General features: G+C 44.4%; 2 long non-coding RNA genes across 2 annotated transcripts in view; one reads left to right on the top strand and one right to left on the bottom strand.

The window, feature by feature from the left end:
- Positions 1-5,015: 5,015 nt before the first annotated feature.
- LOC139036784 (uncharacterized) lies at positions 5,016-6,282 on the bottom strand. Its single transcript, XR_011489643.1, has 2 exons — positions 6,194-6,282; positions 5,016-5,307 (listed from the first exon to the last, which is right to left on the bottom strand). It is a non-coding gene; the product is annotated as an uncharacterized lncRNA (long non-coding RNA).
- The window catches only part of LOC110149118 (uncharacterized), a 33,981-nt gene continuing 30,313 nt past the window's right edge, over positions 5,162-8,829 (top strand). Inside the window, exons 1-2 of the long non-coding RNA XR_011489642.1 lie at positions 5,162-5,472; positions 5,977-6,082. This is a non-coding gene — a long non-coding RNA (uncharacterized lncRNA). The remainder of the gene's footprint in view (positions 5,473-5,976; positions 6,083-8,829) is intronic.

Here is an 8,829-nt window from a genome sequence, read left to right as displayed (position 1 = left end):
GAGGAACTAAAAAGCCTCTTGATGAAAGTGAAAGAGGAGAGTGAAAAAGTTGGCTTAAAGCTCAACATTTTAAAACTAAGATCATGGCATCTGGTCCCATCACTTCATGGCAAATAGATGGGGAAACAGTGGAAACAGTGGCTGACTTTATTTTTCTGGGCTCCATAATCACTGCAGATGGTGATTGCAGCCATGAAATTAAAAGACGCTTACTCCTTGGAAGGAAAGTTATGACCAACCTAGATAGCATATTAAAAAGCAGAGACATTACTTTGCCAACAAAGGTCCGTCTAGTCAAGGCTATGGTTTTTCTAGTGGTCATGTATGGATGTGAGAGTTGGACTGTGAAGAAAGCTGAGCACCAAAGAATTGATACTTTTGAACTGTGGTGTTGGAGAAGACTCTTGAGATCCCTTGGGCTGCAAGGAGATCCAACCAGTCCATCCTAAAGGAGCTCAGTCCTGGGTGTTCATTGGAAGGACAGATGCTGAAGCTGAAACTCCAGTACTTCGGCCACCTCATGTGAAGAGTTGACTCATTGGAAAAGACTCTGATGCTGGGAGGGATTGGGGGCAGTAGGAGAAGGGGATAACAGAGGATGAGATGGCTGAATTGCATCACCGACTTGATGGACATGAGTTTGAGTAAACTCCGGGAGTTGGTGATGGACAGAGAGGCCTGGCATGCTGCGATTCATGGGGTCGCAAAGAGTCGGACACGACTGAGTGACTGAACTGAACTGAACTGAACCTCAAAAAGGCTTTACTAGCCTCTGACCCCAGTCCATTAAAACCCTCAGCACTCTCCACCTCCCCGCCCATATATTTTGTACAGTTTTTGAGACAATATCCTAGGTCCCTCTTTCAAGCAGAGTAATACTAATGTCTTGGTAAAGGCAGTGAAACACTTTTTGGAGAGAAATTATGTGGTCCAGGAGGACTCAAGAGCCCAAAGCAGTATCCAGGAGATGGCTTTAAACAACCTAGCCCCTTTCTTACCCCTGGAGCAAGAGGAATCCCAGAGAGATGGGAACTGACATAGGTAGGCCAGAAGAACACAGAAGTTTCTGCTAGATGTTAAATGGGCTGGGGGCAGGGCGCAAGGATCTTGGGAGTTAGGAGTTTTCATTCCTACTCTGACTACCACTTCTAGGATAAAGTATAGAAGGCTCAATTAAAGTTGAGTTTCATACAAACAAGAATTTTTTTAAATATGCAATTTTGGGGGTGTACTTATACTAAAAATTGTCCATCAGAAATTCACATTTCACTGGGCATCCTGTGTTTTTTTGGGTTTTTTTAATTTAAAAAATTATTTTTTTGGCCACTCCACACGGCTTGTGGGTTTTTAGTTCCCTGCACGTTTATGTTCAGCTACTTCAGTCGTGTCTGACTCTATGAGATGCTATGGACTGCAGGCTACCACAAACCTCTGGTAAACCCTCCATTGGCTTCTCCAGGCAAAAATACTAGAGTGGGTTGCCTTGCACTTCTCCATCTGGAGATCAAACCTGTGTCCCGTGGGTCTCCTGCATTACAGGTGGATTCTTTACCACTGAGCCACCGGGGAAGCCCCTTAGTTCCCCTACCACTCAGCAATAAGAGCATGGCGTCCCAACCACTGGACTGCCAGGGAATTGCTGCGTGTCCTGTGTTTTTGTTTGCTTTTTTCCCAAATCTATGTTTTAGTTTACTATTTGCTATTAAAAAAATTATTACAAACTTAGTAATAATTGAAACAACAATTGAAAGGCTTGAAACAACACAAGTGTATTCCCTTATAGTTCTGCAGGTCAGAGAGTCTAAAGTCAAGGTGTTGTCAGGGTTGTATTCTCTCCGGTGACTTCGCCTGGGGTTGGGTGAGGGGGTTGGGGGGATGGGGATGGGAATGCATCTTCTTGCCTCTTTAGCTTCCAGAGGCTGCTAGCATTCCAGAGCTCACGGTCTCTCCCTCGAATCACTTCAACCTTTACTTCTGGTGTCACATCTATGGCTGACTCTGATCTTTCTGCCTGCCTCTTTAAAAATATTAAAACAATTTTTTCTTCTGATAAGAACATTTAACATGTTATCTACCTACTTAACCAATTTTTACATGTGTGTGTACACACGTGTGAGCTCAATCGTGTCTGAATCTTTGTGATGTGAACCCATGTACTATAGCCCACCAGGCTCCTCTGCCCATGGAATTTTCCAGATAAGAATACTGGAGTGGGTTGCCTTTTCCTACTCCAGAAAATCTTCCCATTCCAGGGACTGAAGCTGCATCTCTTGCAGCTCCTGCATTGGCAGGCAGATTCTTGACCACAGTGCCACCTGGAAAGCCCCATATACTACATCTGGGCAAGATTGAAGGCAGGAGGAGAAGGGGATGACAGAGGATGAGATGGTTGGATGGCATCACCGACTCGATAGACATGAGTTTGAGCAAGCTCTGGGAGCTGGCAATGGACAGGGAAGCCTGATGTGCTGCAGTCCATGGGGTCACAAAGAGTCAGACACGACTGAGCAACTGAACTGATAGATGCGATGTCTCCCATCTCAAGATCCTTAATCACATCTGCAAAGTTCCTTTTACCATATTAGGTAAGATATTCACAGGTTCCAGAGACTAGCACAAGTGCATCTTTACGGGGGCCAATATTCAGCCTATCACAGTCTGGCATCCTTATTCCCAGCTGTGTGACTTTGGCCAAGTCAATCAAATTTCCAAAGGCTCTGATTCCTCGTGGGCAAAATGCTGATTAAATAAGTTCATGAGAGGAAACACCTTGCCCCATGCTAGGCAAACAGTAAGTGTTTTTTTTTTAACAAATAGCAGCTCTTGTGACAAAGGGCAAGGGATGACCCTGTCCAAACCATGTTGTACTAGGCATTTAGGATAAATCCCTCTCCTCAGCCCACACCATGGTGGTAGCGAGTCCAGGTTGCCATCCCAGATACTGGTAGCAGGAGGAGAGATGTGCAGGTCTAGATGTGTGGGTGCTTAGTCGCTCAGTCCTGTCCCACTCTTGCCTCTTTTGCCTCCTCCTTCTCCTGCCTCTTTATTTTTACAAGATGGGAAACAGGCTTAGAGAAGGAGAAGAAGTTGCCTGTGGCCACAAATGATGAGTTTGTGGTTGAGTTGGGAATTGAGCTTCTGTCTTCTAAGTTTCTGCCTTGGACCTTCAGAAGTAATGGACTTTGAGCTACTACTCCTTGAAAAGGTCCATTTCTTCGTGTGTGAAATGATAGGTGGTGTCCCTTGTGTAGGGTGTTCTTGGGAGACTTCAGTGGATGGCGTATGCAGAATTCTGATGCATTGAGTCATGCAATATCTGTTGATTGGTAATGACCACCCCACTCGAGAACAGAAAGACCACTGGAGGGAGGACAGCTTGCCCTGCGTCTCGGTTTAAATGACTCTAAATATCCTGCCCTCTAAGCCTCCTCCAGTCTCTGAAGAAAAAAGCTGGACCTTGAATGTATGCTGGAGGAGCCTGTCTGTTTTCAAGGCACGTGATTCTAAGCTCAGACGATCTAGAACCAGCCTCAGCATTTTTTTGTAATAACCTAAATTCTGTTGTTGTTGTTTAGTCACTAAGTTGTGTCCTAATCTTTGCGACCTCTCTGACCCCATGGACTGTAGCCCGCCAGGGACCCTCCGTCCATGGGATTTCCCAGGTCAGAATACTGAAGTATGTTTCCATTTCTTTCTCCAGGGGATCTTCGCAACCCACATCTCCCTTTGGGATCTTCAAACCCATGTCTCCTGCATTGGCTGGTGGATTCTTTACCACTGAGCCACCAGGGAAACCCTCAACATAAATTCTGATTTTTTAAAAATATTTATTAATTTGGTGGCACTGGATCTCAGTTGCAGCACGCAAGATCTTTGATCTTTGCTGCAGCACGTAGGATCTTTAGTTGTGGCATATGAACACTTAGTCACAGCTTGTAGAATCTAGTTCCCTGAACCAGGGAGCCAACCCAGGTCCCCTGCATTGGGAGTGTGGAGTCTTAGCCCCTGGGCCACCAGCAAAGTCCCTTCTCTGAATTCTTGAAATAGCCACCAGGTCTTCCAGGACAGGTCGTGTGCTGGAGAGAAACTATTGGGAAGGAAATAAAAAAAGAGCAGAAGAACTAGATGAAGGTAGGGATGGGAAATGGAGCCAGAAAACCTCAGAGAACAGGCCATAGTTTTTATTAACAATATGCATAAAGCATATTTATATGTGTGTGTATATACATACAGAGGGGCTTCCCAGGTGACTGGTAAAGAGTCTGTTTGCCAAGGCAGGAGACATGGGTTTTTATCCCTGGGTTGGGAAGATCCCCTGGAGAAAGAATGGCAACCCACTCCAGTATTCTTGCCTGGAAAGTCCCATGGACAGAGGAGCCTGGTGGGCTGTAGCCATGGGGTTTCAAAAAGAGTTGGACACGACTTAGTGACTAAACAAACAACAACAGTATACATACATAAAATATACATACGTATGTACACGTATCCATATGTATATAAATATTTGTATATATCAAATATTTAGTTCTAGCCACTAAAATGGCACAGAAACAATGACTAATCTAGCGGTACCTACCACTCAGATTCTAGTCTTGAAATCCTATTTTCTATTTAAAAAAATATAAGGACCTCCTAGAGAAACTGCTGATTCCAGATAAGCAGCAGGAAATATGCAAGATAAGCCTGGAATGTCTTGTCGTATCAGATGATAAGGAAGCTATCAAAGGCCCTAGGGTCACATCCAAAGGACTTGGAAACCAACCTGAAGATGGGACAATTTCAGCTGCAACAAAGACAATACTTGCCATTGATTGAAACATCAAATATGCTTCAGTCCCTGAGTTCATAATATTTGGCAAAAACACTAATTGCTTATCTTCTGAGGATGGCACTGAAAAAGTATATTGCCTTTCCAATATGAATTCTACCATCAAGTAACCTATTAATAGGTTAAGAAAAGCATCTTCTTGTGAAATTATTACTTCTAATACATGAAAACTAAATGATACACAATATTGCCATTTTGCAACCTGTAATATATTAATATGTTTAGCCATTTTTCACAATAGCAGCTAACATCAAGAAAAGAGCAAAGCTCCAGCCAGGTGCATGCTTCTTGTTAAAAGAACACAGAACCACTTATAATCATGCCAATGGGATGGAGCCTGGGTCTGATCCAGCGGCTAATTTGCAGGAAATGAAGAGATCAAAGGGCCATGTTGAGCTGTACTGTGAGGATGCAATTGACAAAATCCAGACTTTGAGAAACTCTCCAGGTCAAGCAGCCTCAATTCTTCAACAGATAAACTGCAAGGGAAAGAAAGAGATATAAAGGAAAACTCTGAATTATAAGAGGCTTACAAGACATATCAAAATTTTTTTTTAAATGGGCAAAAGTATACTGTCTAGGGACACACACTTGGATGTTTAAACCATTAAGAAATGCAAGGATATAATTACTATTAGAGTCAGGTAAGTGGCTACTTGGTGGGGGAGGGGCTATGATTAGGATGGGGTAGACAGAGGGGCCTCTGGGGCGGCTGCAGAGTTCTGTTTTGTGACCTGGGTGGTGCTTTCAAGGGCATTTTCCTTGTGATAATTCACTAAGATACAAAATTAATTTGCATGATTTTCTTCATCTGTAGTTTGTTTTTACAATAGAAAGTTTTGGGAAAATGAAAGTAGAAGCACCCACCTCACTGCGTGTTAATGATGTATGTACAAATACACATCTCTGAATATATGGCTTCTGGGAGCACCAGGTGCATAGAAGGTGCTCACAAAATATGAGTTCCCATCTCTGTTAATCCTGTCAGACACTCTTACTGGTGTGATTTCAGTGTCACGTTTAACTTGTGTGACTAATCAAGGAGAGTTAAGGCTTACTAAGTGATTATTATGTGCCAGGCACCGCTCCCAGCATATTGAATCTAACTAAATCCTCATAACCCTATTATTATTATTCCCATTTTACAGAGAAGAAAACTGAGACTCAGAAAGGTTTTCGTGGCCACACAGAACGTGATGGAGCAGCCTGATTTTGAACCCAGGCAGCCTGGCTCCCCCGTGGCTCTCGTCCACTGTATGTACAACTTACTGTTTTCTGTTTGGTGTTCAGTACCCCCATTTGTGATAATAATTCCCCCTTATTGAGTGTCTGCCAATGTCTGTGCCATCCCTTGACACTCATTACCTGAATCTCACAACAGTCCTGGGAGGTGGAGAAGCTTGTTAACCTGCACTTCGCAGATGGGAACTCAGAGCCGTGAAGGAACTTACCTGAAGGAAATGTCAGGGATTTGAATTGTGGATGGGGTGGGTTCATACTCTTTGGCCCTGTGATTCTGAAGAACGAAATGTTCCCTGCTCTTAACCAGATGCTCACCTGATAGATCTGACCCAATGTAAGGTCATGGGTTGCTCAACCAGCCGTCCAGAGCCTGACTTGGCTGGACGAGTGTCCAGACCAAGGCTGGGAGAAGTCAGGGGCTTGGCAGGTGCCAGGAATACCTGACCCCATGAGGGGGTCATACAGAGCTTGTGATCCATGGCTCCGGTGAGCCAGAGATTTGTTTCTCTGCGTGCCAAACTTTTGCTCCTAAGAGCCTTAGAATCAGGACCCAACATAGAGCTGGTCAGCTCTCTGACTTGAGATGAAGACATGGCATGGGCTGGTTGTGTGGATTTCTCAGAAGTGGTGAGAGCCCAGTTGTGTTTTTCTGGTCACCCATTGACTTTCTAACCTGAGTCAGCATGACTGCATGGAGGCGCGGGCAGCCAGGCTGAAGCACTTCCCAGGCAGGGCCTGGAATGGTGAGGAGACCGGAGGGGCGTGAGACATCACACCCCCTCCCCACCAGCACCAGCTGAAGAGCCTGCCCAGCCCAGCTCATTGTAGTGTTTTATAAGATACCTTTTATTACCAATTGGGCTTACCTGGTGGCTCAGCGGCAAAGAATCCGCCTGCAGTGCAGGAGACCTGGGTTCAATCCCTGGGTTGGGAAGATCCCCTGGAGAAGGAAATGGCAACCCACTCCAGTATTCTAGCCTGGAGAATCCCATGGACAGAGGAGCCTGGCGGGCTACAGTCCATAGGATCACAAAGGGTTGGACACAACTGAAGTGACTTAGCATGTGTGCATGTATTGTTATCAGTTATTACTTTTATTATTCCTTCTTTTAAAAATTTTATCTTTTTATTTTATTTTTTCATGTTTTGGCTGTGCCACACGGCATGTGGGATCTTAGTTTCCGAACTAGGGATGGAACCTTTGTCCCCTGCAGTGGAAGCACAGAAGCTTAACTGCTAGACCGCCAGAAAAATCTGAGACACGCTTTTGCGATGGGGCCACCTTGCTAGTCCTGAGCCAGGTCCTTCGTTACAAGACGTGTGGACCCCCAATCAGACTGACCTAGGTTCAAAACCCGGCACAATCATATGAACTGCTGGGCGACCTTGACCAGTATCTGGCTACTACAACTTAGTTTTCTCATCTGTAAAATGGAAGAAGACAATCACCCACCTCAGAGGGCTTTATAAGGATCAAACACACACAGACACCAAGAATGGTGCCTGGCATCATCAATGCCACTATCATTATTCTTCCAGGCTAATGGCACTGACTCAGTGCAAAGGGGGCAGTTGTTACCATCTAGTTGAGGATTCTGTGTCCTGGGATAAGTCACCAGGCCATAGAGTGGCTGGGGTTCACTTGTAATAAAATAGCCACTTTTTTTTTTCATTTATTTTTATTAGTTGGAGGCTAATTACTTACAATATTGTAGTGGTTTTTGCCATACATTGACATGAATCAGCCATGGAGTTACATGTATTCACCATCCTGATCCCCCCTCCCACCTCCCTCTCCACCCGATTCCTCTGGATCTTCCCAGTGCACCAGGCCCGAGCACTTGTCTCATGCATCCAGCCTGGGCTGGTGATCTGTTTCACCCTAGATAATATACATGTTTCGATGCTGTTCTCTCAAAACATCCCACCCTCGCCTTCTCCCACAGAGTCCCAAAGTCTGTTCTGTACATCTGTGTCTCTTTTTCTGTTTTGCATATAGGGTTATCGTTACCATCTTTCTAAATTCCATATATATGCATTAGTATACTGTATTGGTCTTTATCTTTCTGGCTTACTTCACTCTGTATGATGGGCTCCAGTTTCATCCATCTCATTAGAACTGATTCAAATGAATTCTTTTTCATGGCTGAGTAATAAATAGTCCATGGTGTATATGTACCATAGCTTCCTTATCCATTCGTCTGCTGATGGGCATCTAGGTTGCTTCCATGTCCTAAATAGCCACCTTTTACGAAGCATTTACTGTGTGCTTATCTCTGTTTGTGCCATTTCGCTATGTCTTCATTACCTTTCCAACTTACTGATCTGCTGTGCTCAGTCATATCTGATTCTTTTGTGACCCTATGGACTATAGTTCCCCAGGCTCCTTCTGTCCATGGGGGTTTTCAGGCAAGAATACTGGAGTGGGTTGCCATTTCTTTCTCTAAGGGATCTTCCCGACCCAGGGATCAAACCCTCGTCTCCATGATTACCTCCATTTTATACGTGAGAAAAGGGAGGTTCAGAAGTCTGAGAAACTGTCTGTGGGGTCCATAGGTTAAAAAATAAAAAACTAGTACATCTAGAATGGCTAAAATTGAAAAGACTGACTCTAGCACCTGTAACTTTCATACACTGCTGTCAGAAATGCAAGATGGTACAATTACTTTGGAAAATAGTTTTCAGAAGTTTCTTAAAAAGTTAAATATGGGACTTCCCTGGTGGTCCAGTGGCTCAGGCTCCAAGCTGCCAAGGCAGGG

Source organism: Odocoileus virginianus, chromosome 9, assembly GCF_023699985.2.
Source record: "Odocoileus virginianus isolate 20LAN1187 ecotype Illinois chromosome 9, Ovbor_1.2, whole genome shotgun sequence".
NCBI lineage: Eukaryota > Metazoa > Chordata > Mammalia > Artiodactyla > Cervidae > Odocoileus > Odocoileus virginianus.
This window is presented reverse-complemented; position numbering and strand designations above follow the sequence as displayed.